Source organism: Acomys minous (genome assembly GCF_964271855.1).
Source record: "Acomys minous genome assembly, chromosome: 8".
Classification (NCBI taxonomy): Eukaryota; Metazoa; Chordata; class Mammalia; order Rodentia; family Muridae; genus Acomys; species Acomys minous.
Window position 1 is genome coordinate 120,355,747 of NC_140489.1, and position 20,089 is coordinate 120,375,835.

A 20,089-nucleotide genomic window follows, 5' to 3' on the forward strand; every position below is an offset into this window, starting at 1 on the left:
GCTTTGGCTGCAGAATGAACTTCAGTCCTCTGGTGGACCGAATCCCAACTCTAGAACTTTCTTCATTAATAGTCAAACTTACCCCATCTCAATGAACGTAGCAATTGGTGCTCAGCTGCCCTTTGACCTCTGCTAGAAGGAGGTACAAAAAGGGGGGAAAATCAGTGAAAGACAATACACGGACAAGTGCAGCGCATCGCACACGTGGCGAAGACAGCAATGGATCCAAAGTAAGAAAGGACATTAATTCTGTCAGCTTGGCAAAATCTAGAATCTCCTGGAAAGGGAGCCTTGGTGAGGAGCTGAGTCAATGAGGTCGGCCTTCGGGAGTGTCTATAGGGAGTGGCCATGACACTGAACTGAGGTGTGGAGCCCCATGAGTGTGCGTCGTAGCACTGCATCAGCTGGGCCCTACACTGTGTGACGAGAGAAAGCTAGGTATGCAGCAAACAAGCAAGGATGCTCTGGTCTCCCTCTGAAATGATGGACTATAAAATTAGAATTGTAAATCAAACAAATCCTTTCCTCCCCAAGTGGCTTTGATCAGGGTATTTGTCACAGTGATGGGAAACGACACTAGAACAGAAGCCAGTGAATACCACGCTGGGCCAGACCTCCGTGTTCACGGAGGAATCCTCCATCCATCCATGTGGTACGCTCTCTCTCTCACAATGTGGCCATAAAGCCACACCCAAGGGAGGAAGAACAGCAGAACGTGGAGGTACTCAGGCTAAAGAGCCAAAACAAGATGGTGGCAAGCCTCACACTAAACTCCAAGCACATACACAAAGTAATCCCATGCTTTGCTTGGTGGAACTGTGGCCCCACTAAAACAATAGGTGTGGTGGTTTGAATGAAAGAGTCGCTGTGGTTGTGATGTCTCTTCACAGCAATGGGACAGGAACTAAGACACTAAAGATCAAACTCAAATCCATTAGCCTTTCTCCAAGTTTCCTTACCTGTTTGTGTGATCCAGCCATCCAGGCCAAATGTCCAATGTTCAAGCAAAAAAAACGAAGGCTGAGTCCCAAGATAGATCATGCTACCAAGCAGCATGTCTAACCGACCAGAGTCAGCTCTGCCCGATGAATTTCCGGTAGGTCATAGGTCATTCCCGTGCTGTGGATTCAAGGTCTCCTAGAGCTGTTTGATGGTGACTGTGTGCATTTTCTCAGGTAGGGCTGGCTAGAGAGGGAGTTAGTCTGGGGTTTTGGCACAGGCCTGCCCCGCTGTGAGAGCACCCTAAACAGGCAGTTAGCACGTGGCCCTGGGAAGCCATTCTACTGCCACCAGTAAATTTTTGTGAACTTGACACAAGCTATAGTCATTTGGGGATGGGGAGCCTGAATTGAGAAATGCCCCCATCAGACCATCCTAGAGGCAAGCTTGTTGGGGCATTTTCGTGATTAATGATTGCTGTCAGGGGGCATTGCCACCAACGTGCATGTGTGCACACATATATATGCATATATATGTGTGTTTATATATACATGCAAGGGGAGTATTAGGGGCAAAACAGAAAGCAGTGAATTTCTGAGGTCTCTTCTTGAGCGAGTTCCTGCCTTGTTTCCCTCAGTGGCGGGCTGTGAGCAGGCTGTGTAAGTAACAGAAAGTGGTCTAGGAGCTGCCTCCCACACACGCTCTGTCCAATCACTCACCAAGACGTGGACTCCATCTTATTTTTTTCATTTCTCATATTGATCCCTTCCCTTCCATCTCACTTTTAGTTTTACTCCTGATGTCTTCAGAGACTAGCTCATATGCTTTTGTTTTTTTTAAATCCCAGAATCCTCTAACCTTTACTCAAGGTGCATCCCCAACCGCCCCCCTCCCCATGTCCCAACACCCCCCCCCTCAGGAATTATACATTCTCCTATCACAGTGCCTGGCTATCACAGCGCCTGGCTATCACAGCGCCTGGCTATCACAGTGCCTGGCTATCACAGTGCCTGGCTATCACAGTGCCTGGATTACATGGTGCCTGGCTATCACAGTGCCTGGCTTACACAGTGCCTGGCTATCCCAGCGCCTGGCTATCACAGTGCCTGGCTTACACAGTGCCTGGCTATCACAGTGCCTGGCTATCACAGTGCCTGGCTATCACAGCACCTGGCTATCACAGTGCCTGGCTATCACAGTGCCTGGCTATCACAGTGCCTGGATTACATGGTGCCTGGCTATCACAGTGCCTGGCTATCACAGTGCCTGGCTATCACAGTGCCTGGCTATCACAGTGCCTGGCTATCACAATGCCTGGCTATCACAGTACCTGGCTATCACAGTGCCTGGCTTACACAGTGCCTGGCTATCACAGTGCCTGGCTATCACAGCACCTGGCTATCACAGTGCCTGGCTATCACAATGCCTGGCTATCACAGTGCCTGGCTATCACAGCACCTGGCTATCACAGTGCCTGGCTATCACAGTGCCTGGCTATCACAGTGCCTGGCTATCACAGTGCCTGGCTATCACAGTGCCTGGCTATCACAGTGCCTGGATTACATGGTGCCTGGCTATCACAGTGCCTGGCTATCACAGTGCCTGGCTATCACAGTGCCTGGCTATCACAGTGCCTGGCTATCACAATGCCTGGCTATCACAGTACCTGGCTATCACAGTGCCTGGCTTACACAGTGCCTGGCTATCACAGTGCCTGGCTATCACAGCACCTGGCTATCACAGTGCCTGGCTATCACAGTGCCTGGCTATCACAGTGCCTGGCTATCACAGTGCCTGGCTTACACAGTGCCTGGCTATCACAGTGCCTGGCTATCACAGTGCCTGGCTATCACAATGCCTGGCTATCACAGTGCCTGGCTATCACAGTGCCTGGCTATCACAGTGCCTGGCTATCACAGTGCCTGGCTATCACAGTGCCTGGCTATCACAGTGCCTGGCTATCACAGTGCCTGGCTATCACAATGCCTGGCTATCACAGTGCCTGGCTATCACAGTGCCTGGCTTACACAGTGCCTGGCTATCACAGTGCCTGGCTATCACAGCACCTGGCTATCACAGTGCCTGGCTATCACAGTGCCTGGCTATCACAGCACCTGGCTATCACAGTGCCTGGCTTACACAGTGCCTGGCTATCACAGTGCCTGGCTATCACAGCACCTGGCTATCACAGTGCCTGGCTATCACAATGCCTGGCTATCACAGTGCCTGGCTATCACAGCACCTGGCTATCACAGTGCCTGGCTATCACAATGCCTGGCTATCACAGTGCCTGGCTATCACAGTGCCTGGCTTACACAGTGCCTGGCTATCACAGTGCCTGGCTATCACAGTGCCTGGATTACACAGTGCCTGGCTATCACAGTGCCTGGCTATCACAGTGCCTGGCTATCACAGTGCCTGGCTATCACAGCACCTGGCTACCACAGTGCCTGGCTATCACAGTGCCTGGCTATCACAGTGCCTGGCTATCACAGTGCCTGGATTACACAGTGCCTGACTATCACAGTGCCTGGATTACAGTTCTCATCCGCTCATCAGTCTGACTTCTTTCATTGCACTATGAGAACCAGAAGATATTTCTAAACCTTATGTGCCAAGAAATAAGTATAATCTTGACCTGCCATACGTATTTTTAAAGTAAACAAGAATAAATAAGGACTTGTAGGTGTTTCTTCACACACAGGACACCATTATCTTCCCATCACTTATGTGTGTGGTAAACACAGCGTGCACTTAACATTCACATCTTCCTAAGACCTGTGATCTCCGTTACAGTACCAGAGGATAATAGAAGAAATCTTGTGCCATCAGGTAAATAATTTGTTTTCTCTTAAGCTCGTGTCAGCTTGTTTACTTCATCAAATAGTTGGATATTCAGCTTTTATGATGTACAAGTTCTTGTATATTCATTTTCAAGGGACAATTTGGAGATAATATTTGCAAATGAAAATGAAATTTCCTGCTTTATCTTCTCCTTGGAAATGGTTCTGACAAGCCTGGTATCTCTTGCTTTGTGGATGGTTTTGCCCAATATTTACCTTGAGCAATTTCACTGCAGTTATTTTGTTCACACAAAGAAATCCATCTCTGCACATTTAAGAGGTACAAATTGTTTTTTCCCACCGTCAAAAGAGATGTGGTATTTCCAGATTTAGAAAGACACTCCACAGCTGCCAAGCTCTGTCAGAGCCTGCCTTGGCTAACAAGAAATGTTTCTGGCTTATTTTTAAAGGAAAAAAAATAAATAAAGCCCTCAAATTATTTAACTATCTTTCAGTCAGTTTAGAGGCTGAGAGAGGCAGGTATATAAGGATGAGAAGAGAGGGGTTTGGGTTGAGGACATGGCCAGCATGGGACGCCTCCCAGCCGGCTTCCGTAGCTGTGCAGTGAGGGCATTGAACTCCATGGTCTTGGAGTTGGTTCTGTGTCTACGGTTCTACCATAAAGTTCATGACTTCCCCTGTTGTGACCTAGTTTGCTGTGTCAGTGTTCTCTCCAATGTCGGCAGACCATGCTTCACTGTTCTGAAATGCACGTGGTTAATGATGGGGCAGGAAGTGAAGTTAACTTGGAGGATGGAACTTCCTCTGTTCGTGGAATCTAACTGATTGTTCACGTAAGAGGCTACATTTGAGGTGTTATCTTGTGGACACTGAAACCCTCCACTGCCTGGTCATGGGCTCTGTGGCTATCTTAGGCAGATTTAGGAGTATAAAAGTGTTTCCCAAAATCTTTAAATCTATTATCTGAAGCACCAAAGGTAATACATAAAAACATGGGGGTGGGGAATAGAGGAAGGAGGGGTCCTACTTGTACCAAATGACCACTGGCAGCGAGCTTGACATTCACTGGTGGGTTTTTATAGTACAAAGGCCAGCCAGCACCAGCATCAGCTCCTCCTCCTCTTCCTCCTCCTCCTCCTCCTCCTCCTTAGTGCTAGGGACCTTAAGCATGCTAGGCAAGTATTACATCACTCTAATACACACACAGGCTCCCATTTATTTTGGCAAAAGATGTTAACAGATGCCCTGACATTAGCAGTTTCACTGTGAAGAAATGGGCAGCAGTGGTAAGTGGAGAGTGGCTTTTTTCTTGGCAGACAGGATAAACTTTCTTTAAATCAGTGGTTCTCAACCCCTTTGGGAGTCATAGGTCAGACATTTACATTACAATTCATAATAGTAGCAAGATTACAGTTATGAAGTAGCAGCTGAATAATGTTATGTTTAGGGGTCACCACAACATGAGGAAATGCATTGAAGGGTCACAGAATTAGGGGGGGGGGTGTTGAGAACCACTGTGCTAAGTGGATGCGTAGGTTTCATGAATGCATCAAGGCAGGAAATCCCAGGTCAGGAGAATGTGTTCCTTATCCTTGGAATGGGGGTATAGCTTTTTACTGATTTGATTATGGAAACAGATATATTATGCTCCAAGGGTATGGGAGTCTGCTGGATAAGGTTGACTCCCGACTTCTCTGGATATCTGGTTCGCGCTCAGTCTATGAAAGCAGACTCCCTTTTCTCAAAGGGATTCCCACTCTACTTGATCTGGTAACCCCAGATTTTGAAAGGAGTGTCACATAGCCCTCAAGGAAGATTACAGGGCCAACCACTTCCTGATAAGGAACTTGTTCAACAAGCATAGGTAATTCATAGAGGTAGCCCCCCTATGCTGAGGAGATCCTAGCCTCCAGCAAATGACCTTTAATCACACCTAGGAGATATCCCCTCACTCATAGGATAATTAAGTACTGATCTCTCCTCCTCGTGATAGGGCCTCCATGTTACTCATGTAAATGGCCTACTGTGTGTTTCCTGGCACCCCTAGCCCTATCGAATCAGATACACATTCACCCTCAAGCCCCTCCCCACTGCCCAAGATTTATAAATCCCTCATTCACGAGTAAAGGTTGGCTTGCTTTCTCACTCCAGCACAACCGTCTTGGAATCATCGTTTTTTTTTTCCAGGGAAGGAAGGGCTCCTGAGGAACTCGACAAGTTTCCAGACCGCCCAGGCCTGCCAACCTCTAGAGACCTTCTGTCATCATTCTCGGGCACTGTCAAGACTGGTGCTGAAGGCTGGGGAAGCACCCACAGGGCCTGCATCTCACTGGACCTGCCTTTGAGCATCCTCTTACATCTCCCCCCTCTCATGCTTAGCACAGCAGCCTAACCAAAGAGCTGAAACACTGAGGCATTATCGCAGGCCTTTGGGACTCCCGAGCTTCCGTTGCCTTCTGGCTGGTTGGGCATTTGCCCTCTTCTTCTGCAGTGCTCTCAGCACGAAGGGCTGTAACGCTTTTTGGTCTTGTGGGGCTCCCAGAGTCTCCATTGTCATCTGAGACCTGCAGTGTCATTCTAAAAGAGCACAGCTGTAATACTCCATGGAAAACTCATTTCCTACCTCCCCTGGAATGGCCAGGAACCTGGCTTAGTGGCCAGGCCACAAGCCTGACCCTAAAGCACTCTAGCCTGGACCAACCCGAGGGATGTGAGATCCAGGCCACCCACCGCCAGACCCAGTACGCCACAAAGGAGTGAAGTACGTATTTCATTAAGACCATATTTCTTAGCTTCTACATTATGACATTTAATGCTTGCTAACTGGAGGGATGAATCTATGGAACTAACATCAGAAAGAAAGGAGATCTGCCTACCTGTTAACTGCTTGTCTTGACTTTTCCTCTAAGGTGGAGTTGGGTTGACCAATGGATAACGTTTCCAAAGTGTGGCTAATGGTTACATCATTTCTTCACTAGGAAGCTCTGATTTTGCTCTCATTTCTGACTAAGGATGCCAAGCAGTCTGAGCCTGCCTCTTCTCTGCTTTCCCACTCGGCCTTTCTATACCACACTCTTTTTTTCTCCTTTCCATAATCCCACTCTTCCAGATTTTAAACCGATGATCAAGGGAAAAGGGTTGCAGTTGACTTGTCAGTTTCTATGTGACTCCGAGAGGCTGCCTTGGCGCGTCACCCCCTACGTTCCCACCCCGAGTCTCAGATGGTGAGCAAGGCAAAATAGGCCCAGATATGTACAACCTCAGTGTAATAAAGTATCCAAGGTGGAGTCATTTCAGATTCCTAGGGCTATGTGGACCCCAGCAAGGAGAGTTCCGAGAGCAGACTTTTTCTTCACAGCCATTTATTGCTACTCACAACAAAGGAAAACCAAATTCGAGGCTTTGAAACAGCAGTCATTTTCTATTTCATTGTTCTGGGGGTCAAGCATTCCCCCGCCGTGAGTCAGATGATTCTTCTGTTCAACCTGGTGTTGACCGAGACTGTTCGGTGGTTCTCAGCTGCAGCTGGTCTGGCTTGGAAGGCCCAGGATGGCTTTTCTCACGTTCCTGGTTCCTCGATTAGAATGCCTGGAAGGCTGACTTGGCTGGCTCCACCTCTTCTTCGTGCAGTTCCACGGCATCGCCACGTGATCTGTCTGGCAGAGCAGCCTCTCAGGGTTTAGTCCCAGAACTAGCATAACTTCCCGCCCATTGTACTCTGCTGGGTGGCTCAAAATCAAGGGGAAGGGAACTGGAGCTTATTTCTCTTTTGGAGGAATGTCAAAGAATGCTCAGCCCTTCCCCCTACCAGAGAGAGCCATTAGACACACACAACACGGATGCCCTCTGCTGGATGCCCTCTGCCTGAAAGCAGGGGGGTGAGGGCCAACCTCTGTATATTCCAAGGGGTATCCAGCATGGAACCATCTGGATTCACTGGTTCAAAGTCCCAACTATCCCGATGGAATGAAGCAGTAGTTCTGTGCCAATAGATATTATACAAATATCTGCAGGGCGTTCAGGTTTTCGTGGCTGAAGCTAATAATTTTTCATGCAATCTCCAGTGTTAGAATGTTGGATCCTTTTCATCTGGATCTCAAGCCCTGTTTCCTTTTTAATGGCAGAGGCAGAGAGACCACTATATTCTTAGTGTCAGACGTTCTTCAGTGAGGCCCTGGCTCTTTCATTTTATACTTTTTTAAAAATATGAAGCTGACATAAGGACCTCCCCCATTACAGCATGGCAGACACTCTGCGTTATCTTTAATCCTTCTGGTAACTTTGCAAAGCCCATCTGCTCGACTGACTTTGCAGACAATAGAACATCAGCTCAGGAAGGTTCCGAAACCAGTTCAAGGTTACGGAAAAATTGGCACGTTTGTGCTTTTGAACCAAGGCCCGCTTGGCTCCAAACCTCTTTCCACTACCACATGTGATCTCTGGGAACCCAAACCGCCTTCAGAAACGCCCCTAGGGCACAGTCTGAGGAATCCATGGCCCGGTAGGTCTGCAACAAGCCGCCAGGAAGAAGATTCACAGCTTTGCCTTGTACTCCCGGTGGCCCAGTCAAGTTGACATGAAAATCAAGCCATCACAACTTGCTGTGCCCACAGCAGCTTCTCACCAGGCTCCAGGGACCCACTTCTCCAGGTGTGACATCCCTCGCAGTTCTAACAGCTCCAGCTGACTGCAAAGCCAACCAAATAAAACCCATTTCATTTTAAGGCTCCCTGGGGAACCAGGGACAGAAACATAATCTGGAAGCAACGGCACACGAAGTAACTGGACTGTCAGTGTTGAGGGTGGTACACTCATGTCCCTGACTAAGCTCCTTGAGAGTTTAGGATAGATCTTCCAGTCTCTGTGCTCGGGGAGGAGCGCACTATGTTTAGGGAGGACCGCTCAGTAATGCGGTGCCCAAGAGCAGAGCTTCCCGTGTTCTGGGAAAACGGAAGCCAAGGAAAGGACTTGGGGAAACTAAAGGAAAACTCAGTACTCACTAGAGCCAGGCAATATTTGCACCATCTTCTTGGGGAAGCGCATACAAGCATACAGGAAGGATGGCGGGGATGGGGGCAGGGGATGGAGGGGGGAGGTGGGGGTCAGGGGGAGGGGAAGGGAGGGGGCGGGCTCCCTGTCTCTGGAGCCTGCACTTTCTTCCCGCCCAGCATCCAGGTGGCACTTAATGAGTTCCCTCGGTCTTCAGGGATCTTATCTCTCTTTTTTTTTTTTGACCCACACCTTAGCCTCTCTCTTTACGAAGTCTTTTTGATTCCGTGAAGCCCAGTGCACAGCACGTCCGTCCCCAGCTTCCATCTTCGAATGTGCAACTGAGCTGAGGAAAACCTTCTACGGGGTTTCCAAGAGCTGCCATGTTGGAAGAATTTCGTCTCCTGGTCAGGGTCACGTTCACCTGTGGGCGTTTATTTAGTACTTGGTTTATTTACTATTTTGGCAGAAGCACCAAAGGCATATTTCTCTATTTTTTATTTGTCAGAAATGATGCTGTTTCCCAGGAGGACCTGTTCCCCCGGCGACCATTTTATGGTGTTCTCAGTACCCAAAATTGCTTCTCAACTCTTCTCTTTTCCTTCATACTAACTTGAAGACAGCTTTTTAAATATACTGCCCTATTATTTGATATTAGACCCAAAACAGCTGTTTCTAATTTTCTAATACACAAGAATGAATGGATGATTTTCAAAGACATTCTTACTAAAATTGACTCAGATTTTTTTTTTAAAGTGCAATTTGTGGAAGGAATGGACAGGGCTGCCATGAACTACTTAGTCTCAGATCACTCAACAAGTTACTAATTTTAAACTTTGAGGAAGAATTGTTCTTTTTGTGATTTAACTCACCCGGAGCATGAGGGAAACCCTCTCTTCAGTGTACTAAGCCAACACACCCTTGCTGCCCTAACTCACAGAGATCACAACAGCACTGCCCTGCTCTCCATCCCACACATCACACATATCACACTCCACATAGAAACAGGCGTGTCTGCACACACACACACACACACACACACACACACACACACACATGACCCACACAACACCACACTTTTGTGGGGTTCTTTGAAAGCTACTATGAGAAATGTTTTTTGTGTTTGTTCTATTTATCGAAGGTAGGCGGACCACACTTTCACACAAAGGAATTCAAATCTTATAATCTTCCTCATTTAGGAAAACTTTTGTTGACACAAGGCCCCTCTGAATTCCCAGAACTTGATGGCCTGGAGCAGTCTACCCGGTCCCCTTTCCTTCATCTCCTTTGCTCTTATTCTTTTAAAACTAGTCAATCTCAAAAGACTGTGACATTGGACCCAAGCAAGTGGGAGACAAAACACAATTACTACCTGTGTTAAAAATAAAAGCCAAGTGGACTTCCTGACCCCGTGTGCTTTGCTAGCGTGGTCAGGTCATAGAGAACCCTTCTCACAAAAAAGAAGCTGCTCTGTGGAGTGTTTTGTGTGACACTGAGAATATTTGTTTGTAGCTCTATGGCGCTCTTGGTGTGTTTAGGTGCCAGAAAACTCGCAGCCACCAAAGTTGCGCTTGGCCAGTGGCTTAGGATCATGAACAAGGGTGAATAGAAGAGACGCAGGGAAGGTTTATTGAGCTGAACAGAAACAGCCCCCTGCAGCCTGCAGCCAGGAGGGGGCTCAATAGGGAGTTGCTAAGCACAACTGGAGATCTAAGGCTCTCTTCTGTGCTTGGAGTGAGTCTGATTGGATCATACTGAGTTTATAAGGATGGCGTTGGTTTGAGATAAACGTTATTATTTAGTTTGATTGGTCGCTGGCTGGGTTGGGTGACAGGGCATAGGCTCGGGGTAGCTTGCCTGCTGACAGAGGGGGAAATGCCTATTGGGCATCAGACGCGGCACAAGAGAGCATGAAGTACCTTTTTTTAACCAAAGCAGACCTGACCTCCAGGTTCTCTTAGCATCCCTCCTGGTCCCTACCTGCTGCAGGGCGTGGCTGGCATAACTCGCCCTCTGCTCTGAACTCTCCAGCCCAGGGGCGGGGCTTTCCCTCTCCCAAGAGGCTCTTCACTATGTAATCCAGACATTTTTGGTTCCACTTTCTCCCCCTTCCACTTCTTTCTGCATCTCCTCTCTTCTCTTTCCGCCTGCACACTCTCCTGTGTCCCCTTGCATGGCCGCTTCTCTGCCCCAGTTCTTTGGGACCAGTGAACCTGCGGAGAGCTGCTCCCAATAAACCAGCATTTATATACTTTTACTTGTCTTGATTTAGCTCGTTTCACCCGAGGAAAGGGTAACTTATCAAAGTTCTAGAAGGGAGGGAGAGCCAGGAAGCTGGTGATCAGCCACGTCTTGATGGGTTCGGGCGCTGGGGTTCCCGAGCGAGCTCATCAATCTGTAAGTTTATTATAAACCCTTGGTTCTGCAGAACAGACCTTCTGTTTTCTTTGATCCTGCAACCTTGACGGCCTCACTTGTAATGCTTCTTGGTATTACGAACACTCACCAAATATACATCAGTTATACAAACTGTGGTAGGTTGGAGAAGGATGCCCTGCCCCCAATAAGCTTGAATGCTTATGGAGTGGCACTATTTGAAACAATTAGGAGGTATGGCCTTGCTGGAAGAAGTGGGTCATGGGTTGCGAGGCAGCGTGCTTTGAGGTTTCAAAAGTCCAAGCCAGGCCCCAGTGGCTGTCTCTTTTTACTGCTTTTTCCCTCAGCTCCTTCTCCAGCACCGTGTCCGCCAGCACCATGCTTCCTGCCAAGGTGATAATGCGCTAAAACTATGAAACCGAAAGTAAATTCCAATTAAATGCTTGCTGTTAGAAGAGTTGCCGTGATCATGGTCTATCTTCCTAGCAGTAGGACGCTGACTGCCCAAAGTTGAAAATACTCAAACAGCCTGCACCTGTAAGCAATGGAGTAATCTTATTTTTAAATATAATGTTAAAAATTTTTAATTAAATATTAACAAATAGAATCCAGTAATACACTGTAACAAAGTAGGACTCATTTCAGACTGAGCCATTTTTAGAAAATCCATTACTATAATTCACTGTATAAATAGTCAAAGGGGAAAAGCCATTATTGCCTTAAAATATATATAATAAGGATGTAATAAGTTTGAACATTCATCCACAGTAGAATAATAACACTGGCAAGAACATTTATTTTGCACTTATTATGTTATGGGTCCTCCCTGACATATTTGCATTCATCTTCTTACTTATCCGTCTCTATCACCCAATGGCACAAGACCTATCTATTGTCTTCATTTTATAGATCCTAGCAAAGGTAAAAACGTTGCAGGTTGCATATAGCTATTAAAGTTCTCAATGCCTTTGTAAAACATAAGAATATTAGAATATTTCTATAATAAAACAGATGCATATGTCCCATCATGTTATGATTCAACATCCCAATTAACAGAAAAACAATAGAAAAGTTTCCATTAAAACCAACAAAACAGGGCCAGGCATGGTGGCGCATGCCTTTAATCCCAGCACTTGGGAGGCAGAGGCAGGCAGATCTGTGAGTTTGAGGCCAGCCTGGTGTACAGAGTTAGTTCCAGGATATCCAGGCACACAGAGAAACCCTGTCTCAAAACACAAAAATAAGCATACAATATCAACAAAACAAGACTATCTACTATTACTGTCATTGCTTAACATTCTTTTTTGAAAAGAAAAATGAAGCTAATGCAATTAGATAAAACAATCAGGGCTAGAGAGATGGCTTAGGGGTTAAGAGCACTGGATGGCCTTCCAGAAGACCCAGGTTCAAGTCCCAGCATCCACATAGCAGGTCACAACTGCCTGTATAATTCTGGTCCCAGGGGGATGACACTCTCACACAGACACACATGCAGGTAAAACACCAGTGCATATATATATATATATATATATATATATATATATATATATATATATTTTGTTGTTGTTGTTGTTGTTGTTGTTGTTGTTGTTGTTGTTAAAAAGGCCAAGCAGTGGTGACACACACCTTTAATCCCAGCACTCAGGAGGCAGAGGAACTCAGATCTCTTTGAGTTCAAGGCTTTGAGGCCAGCCTGCCCTACAGAGTGAGTTCCAGGACAGGCAGAATTACACTGAGAAACCTTGTCTCTAAAAACCAAAAACCAAACCAAAGCAAACTCAAACAACCCAATAAAAACAAAATGCCGAACAACAACAACATCAACAACAAACAAGCAAACAAACAAACAGAAACCAATAAAATTTTGGGTGCAAGTGACCTATACCAATAATTATTAAAATGGCTCGTATTATAAAAAAAATATTAGCTATTCAGGAGGGTAAGACAAAAGCTTTCCTTGCTCATAGGAATTAGTGGACTAGCCTGTGTAGAATACAAGGTCTCTGTTTAAAAAAAAACTGTAGAAGAAAGGTGAATTAATCGAAGTCTTATGTACAGCAAGAAGGGAGACGAGCTATGTGTTACGTGGCAATACACCTGAAACTCTGAGGGAAACAATACAAATCTGTCAGAGATATAAGGACAAGCCATCGAGGCTTGGATTGACAAAGTTCCAGAGACTGCTGACTGTCCAGCATGATCTCTAGACATCCAGAACAGCTGCTGAGGCTTTGCTTGACAATGTTCCAAAGATCTTTGGCTGTTCACCATTGCTCTTAAATACTATGTATGGTCCAGGTGTAATTTTGCCTAAAAACTACTTTGAAATCTACTTTTCCTCCTGAAACTGTCTTTCTTTCTATTTCTCAGCCCTAATGAAATGTACACTGGAAAACTTTTTCCCACAGAGGGCATCTGAATAAAGGCTTGAGGCAATGAGAGAGTCTTGGCTCTGACTGTTGCGAGCAGTCAGGCAGAAACTGCTTGGAAGAAAGTTAGGATTTTGACATAACAGTATCTGACTAGATACTGTTAGCTGTAGAAAAGTTTCTTTAGAATCTGCTTTGACAGCAATAGAAGGTGGGCTTGGAAAGTCATGCTTTACAGATATTTTACAATAGAGGACCCCTTGGCACTTAGCCTAGGCTTGGATAGCACACCTGTTGATTTGGGACTGGAAGTAAGCCAAATCTTCTCTGTGTTAAAATATTTAGTTCAAGCTATGTTGCTGTGACAATCTCATAAGCACATGGCTTTAGCTCAAGGAAATTTATGATTTCCTGAATATTGTTTTAGAAATAATAATCATGTCATGCTGACCACTGCTTAGAAATTGATTTTTGCTATATGCCTTATTGTAGGTTATATAGAACTGTTTGTATTTCTTTGTTAGACTGTTCTCTCTGGCTCTGTTGATTTTTAAATGCTCCATTGATTGTAAAAGGTGAGAAAATCATGATGTAATCTGTACTGAAAAATTGAACTTGACTTTAAATAAAGTACTAGGGTTGGCCTAATGAGTAACAGAAACAGAAAAAACAAGCAAGTAACAGAGACAAAGAAAGCAGAAGAAAAATAAAGTTCTTCTGGGCTACAAGACCTTTCAGTTTGGACCACATATGCCTGGGTCTCAGTATTTCTCTTTTCTTTCGTTCCTCAACCTCTCCTCAGCAGCTAGTTCCTATAGCTGGTTCTTCACCAGCAGTTGGTTTCCCTTAAGCAGCTATTCACCACTTGGTCAAGTCTCCCTACCTTGAAACCACCAAGACTTTCTCTTCTCTTCTCTTCACTCGTTCCCGGAGCTGGTGTGTGTGGGACAAATCCATTAGAAATAGTATGAACATTCAGAGAAGTAGCCAGTGGAATTTTTTGGGTTTGTTTGTATGTTTTTTAACATTTTAAGAAATCAACAACTTTTCTGCATATGAGCAAGCACTTAGTGAAGGAAATAATTTTTAATATATATATATATATATATATATATATATATATATATATATATATATATATATAATTTACTGAACTTTACTAAAGCTGTCTTAGCTAATTTTCTGACACTGTGACATACTCCAAAAAATAAACTTACTGGAAGAGAAGTTTGGGCTCACAGTTTCAGAGACTTTGATTCAGCGTTCAATTGGCTCCGTGCTTTAGCTCTGAAGCAAAGTACAGTGGTCGAAGTGCATGGGTGGAAGAAAGATGCTCACCTCACGACAGCCAAAGGGCAGAGAGGCAGAGTCAGTCAGAGAAAGAGAGCAAGAAAGAAGGAGGAGGAGTGGGCGAGGAAGAAATACTTCACAGAAGCTTCCCCCAGTAAATTCCACTTTCTCTAACTTGGTTTCATTTATAATAGCTCCTTCAGCTATGAGCTCAATCATGAATAAGCTATTAATGAAACCTTGCCATCCAGCAGTCACCACTTGACAAAGTCACAGCCTGGGACTAAGCTTTCAACACACACACACACACACACACACACACACACACACACACACACACACACACCACACTGTAGACCAGGCTGGCCTTGAACTCACAGAGATCCACTTGCCTCTGCCTCCCCAGTGCTGGGATTAAACACACACACTACTACCATCTGTATACTTTACATGAGTAATTCTTTTGGGGCATGGCGAAGGAAGAGGAGAGTATGAAAGGATTTCTTTGCAACATTATTTTAAAAATTGTTACATATTACCTTTATCATCAGAAAAAGAAAATTCTTTTTATAAATTATATCTCACCTTACTATCTTTTTTTTTTTTAACAGTGTTAGAGATTGAACCCAGGGTTTCAGTTGCTAGGAAACTGCTGAGCTCCTGTGGTTTGGATGAATTGACCTCATAGCCTCAGGCAGCAGTGGTGCTATTGGGTGGGTGGGTGGGGGGACTTGGGAGGTGTGGCCTTGCTGAAGGAAATATGTCGCTGGGTGCAGGTTTGAGGTTTAAAAGCCATGTCTCCTCCCCAGTTTGCTCTCTGCTTCCTGCTTACGGTTTGAGATGTGCGTGAACTCTCTACTTTTCTTACTACCGTGTCTACTGATGCTGTCATTTGGGGCCCTGATGAACCATAAGTTCTGTAGAACCATAGCCCCCCAAACTTGCCTTTGTCATGGTGTTTTATCAGAGCAACTGAAAAGTAAGGAATCCAGGCATCTACCTTCTGGCCTGTGTTTACCCTCAGACTCTGTCAACCTTTACACTCAGTGAGTAGAGCCTAGCTCTAGGGGAACAGGATGGCTGGTGGCAGAGGTGCTGACATCCCAGAGAGAGTTTTCAGAAAGACTATTTTAAAAAGATTTCTGAAGGACAGACATGGATGCTCACACACACACACACACACACACACACACACACACACACACACACAGAGAGAGAGAGAGAGAGAGAGAGAGAGAGAGAGAGAGAAATCTGGGTCACTTAATATAAAAATAAATCATCTTATATGTCTCTGCAACCCTGGAGGTCATCTTCCTATTACAAGCCAATGTGATAAACTATCCTTTTAAAGCCTAGGTAGAAGTTTTTAAATTATGTCCATTGTTTCAGAAACGAACGAAGCATGTGATTCATTTGACATAATTTTCCATCTGAAAATGGTAAAAATTAAAAGTTTAAAACTCAGAATTAAAAAGAATTCTTGGTTATGTGGGAAATTTCCCCTGAAGTCCTCACTGTCCCAGGGTTTGGATAATTAAGATTTTTCTCTCTTTTCTTTCCTCCCTAGAGCACTTAATCAAGACCACCCACAGCCTGGAGCTCAAGAAGTCCCCAGCTGAGTGATTCCCTCACCAACAAAGTAAAGAGAAGACACCAGCCTGGGAGTGGGGGTGAAGGCAGGGAGCTAGGTGTGGCTTCACTGGCAGCCCCTCCTCCGAGAACTGGGGAGCAATGAGGGGCCTGCAAGCAAGAGGGCTCCCCTGAAACTTCTACCCCATCCCCCACAACTCCACCTAAACCCAGAAAGGATTGGTTAGGTCATAAAATAAATAATGCTTATTAAGCTCAATTACGGTGGAACACAAAGCAGTTATGAAAACCACGAAGAGAAAGATGTACTTGCTTCTCAACTCCAGGAATGGCTGTGCAATCAAAGGGAGCTCACTTTCAGAGGCCACTGCTCCCTAGCACTCTAGCCCGCTGGAACCACTTCCCAGTCTGCAGGGGTGAAAGAAGAAACAGAAGGAGGGAGGAAGAGAGAGGGCGAGGGAGAGGAAGGAGAAGAGGGAGACCCTCGTCCATTAGAATGTGTCTAGGTGCACTGGACCCACCCAGGGCGAACCACTGGCTGCATCGCTGGATCAGGCCTCCATGCTCTCCTTCTAGACCTAGAGGTAAGCTTTAGAGTTCAGAGTAAGGCTGAAATTTCATGCACCACTTACGTTTTGCAATCCCCTGCTCCTCTGTCCTCTCCTTCTTCTCAAAAGAGCTGGTAACCAGCATTAAAGACACTGTGGTTGCTCTCCTTATAACTAAAATATAGCTTCATTTCTGCTCGCGGAAATATGCAGTCAATTAGCTATAATGTGGTCCAGACGCCCTTTGATATTCTAAAATAAAAACATTCCAAGTTATTTACTGGAGAAGAGTCATTTCTGAGCACGCCCAGTAGCTGCTGTTTTTAATAATGCTGCTTTTAATGGGTGTGGGGGCATTCTGGGTGGACTGGTGGACTGGTAGCTCAAAGGCCTCCACTATTATCTCTGGATTTAGAACAATAACCACAAGAGTTTACTTTGAGAGACTTGTACTGAAGTCTATTCATGGGTATGAAACAATTTTCATAGTCCTTTCTCTTTTCCGGCCAGAGGAGAGGGGACTGAGAGCAAGCATGGACGTGGCAGGCAAGGAGACCCTTTTATCTTCCCCTAGAGGATCTTGCTCCAAGGGCAGGAAGAGGGAGGCGACCTTTTATGTGGCCTTGTCTCAAAATGGTTTCCAAATCCTTGTTCCTGGACACAGCGGGACTGAATGCCCATGAGTCTCCCAGGGAACATTAATTACAAAAGCCAAGCAAAGCCCAACAGCTGGCTTCCCGCTGACGGGAGGGATGTGGTGAGGTGCTGCAAGGGTCATGAGTTTTAGCCCAATGGATTGGTGCCTTGGTGTGTTTTATGCTGCTGTGATAGGATACCTAAGGCTGAGTCATTTATTAAAAATCAGATTCTTTCTTGTAGTTCTAGAAGCTGGAAAGTTCAAGGTTGAGGGGCCTGCATCTTCCATGGGTCTCCTGCCATATCATCCCATAGTGGGAGGAAGACGATGACGAGGGTGCCTTTGGAGAAAAGGGAGCCATACTGACCCTTTTAACAGTAAGTTGCTCCTGTGACATCAATCTATTCCCACAATTGGCAGTGTTAATTCATTCATAAAGGCAGGGCTCTTGTGATCTAGTAGCCTCTTACAGGACTCACCGCTCAGTGCAGGCACATGGGGTCATGCTGGGGGCCATGGAAGGGGGACAGCATAACAGCTTTAGAACTCACACAATTCGGCCCACCAGTTAGCACAGCCACCATGGGTGTGCCTCGGAGAGGCAGAGCCTGGAGGACTCCTTGTGCTGAGGACTTCATGCTGGTTTCGTTCTGCTTGCCGTCTTCATGATCACCCCATCCCTCATGATCCGAGCTGTATGAAAAGTCTAACAGGGCTTCCAGGTCCTCACTGGGCAGTGTGATTGGCACTTACAGTAATAGTGATTGATCCTTTTCAGGCATTGCTGCTGGAGCAGATTGATGGTTCAATCGCCACACCCAGAAAGGACTTAGAGATATAAATTGTTAGTAACACCCTTAGAAAAAGTTTGGAGACGTAGATTGTAGTAAAGTTAGGTTAAGATGTTTTTTTAGTGTCTCTGATACAGAAAAATCTTAGGGATCAACTCGAAGTTCATAAAGGCATACTCCTAATGGTTGAGTTAGGGATCTTTTGAGGTCAGGGGACAAGAACAATGGCAGCCCAACTAACAATGGCTGACGTGCCTCTCTGGGGCTGGTGGTCAAGAGGATTCATTTCTTGTACCCATTTTTGCCCTCAGCTTCCTGATATGATTTAATAAAATTTGTCAATGAGTAGATGTGCACCCTGAGGATCTAAAGTAGGAATGACTGATTTTTTTTTTTTAACATAAAAGTTTAGGGGCTGGAGAGATGGCTCAGAGGTTAAGAGACTGCTCTCCCAAAGGTGCTGAGTTCAATTCCCAGCAACCACATCGTGGCTCACAACCATCCATAATGTGATCTAATGCCCTCTTCTGGTCTTCATGTGTGTATGGAGGCAGAGCACTGTATACATAGTAAATAAATAAAGAGAAAAATCTTTTTCAAAAAGATTTTATTTGTTGTTTATGAGTACTCTATCTGCATGATTTGTGATTCTTTTAATATTTTTATAAGATTACTTTTTAAGATAAATATTAAAATAATTGATCCTTTCTTTGTAATCAAATTGCAGCCTGCCAGTAAGAGAAACTGGCTGAGAAAATTACCTTGCTTGCTTACACTTTGTTAATCTATAACAAGTTGCTTTATTATGAATGTATGTGGGTTCTTGGGAATAATTTGTTTTCTTTACATGTAATACATAAAGTATTTTTCATGTAAGTGTACTGAGGAACATACTGGTTTTTATGATTGTTCACTAGAAAAAAATTAAATGTAATCACACTATAAATTTTATACTGCTTGAAGGATTTCACTGGGATATACAAGCTGTGGGGAAAAAAATAAAGTTGTTGGAGCTTGCCCATTGGAGTTTTTCTCCATCCAGCCAATATGTATATGTGTGTATATGTATATATGCAAAGCTGGTTGGAGCGTGTTTTTGGAGCTTTGTTCTATCCATTCAATGTGCATATGTGTGTGTGTGTGTGTGTGTGTGTGTGTGTGTGTGTGTGTGTGTATGTGAAGTTGATTGGAACTTTGCTCCATCCACCAAATGTCTATGTATGTATGTACATATGTACATATGTATGTATGTATGTATGTATGTATGTGTACATGTGAAATTGTTGGGACTTGTTCGAGCCTTGCTTCATCCACCAGGCATGTGTGTGTATGATTCTTTCCTCCCTTTTATTTTCTGCCAGGCCCTTGAGTCAAGCTCTATTCCCTCAGAGATAAATCTTCTAAGTGATCAGTCATTGACTTTATACTCTGCCTCAGTTTACCTTTTCCTGTTGAGGTTGGCCTTCAATAGAGTCATGGGAATTAAGTCTCCAACACAGGGAAGTTCACATTACAGCAGGTGATACCCTTGGATTTGGAAGCCATGGTTCTCATTTACAGATAGACCTTTGGGGCTTTTGGGGCAATTACCTGCTGTGTGACCTCAAGCAAACCAATTGGATCCTCCAAACTGTACACTGACTGTGTATAAAGCAAAGACTTTGTTTGCTTATTTATTAGATTTATTTGTTCTTTGAAATGAAAATTTGCTGTATGTCTTGTATTGACTTTGAACTCCTCATCTTCCTTGGCTGTT

At 45.0% G+C, this 20,089-nt stretch overlaps 1 long non-coding RNA gene across 2 annotated transcripts; it reads right to left on the bottom strand.

Annotated features, from left to right (window-relative positions):
• Positions 1-7,106: 7,106 nt before the first annotated feature.
• On the bottom strand, positions 7,107-14,410 carry LOC311604173. Of its 2 annotated transcripts, XR_014781391.1 has the most exons (4): positions 14,361-14,410; positions 10,713-11,643; positions 8,985-9,156; positions 7,107-8,430 (listed from the first exon to the last, which is right to left on the bottom strand). It is a non-coding gene; the product is annotated as an uncharacterized lncRNA (long non-coding RNA). The 2 variants fall into 2 exon arrangements; XR_014781392.1 differs by having other exon boundaries at positions 7,107-9,156.
• Positions 14,411-20,089: the final 5,679 nt, after the last annotated feature.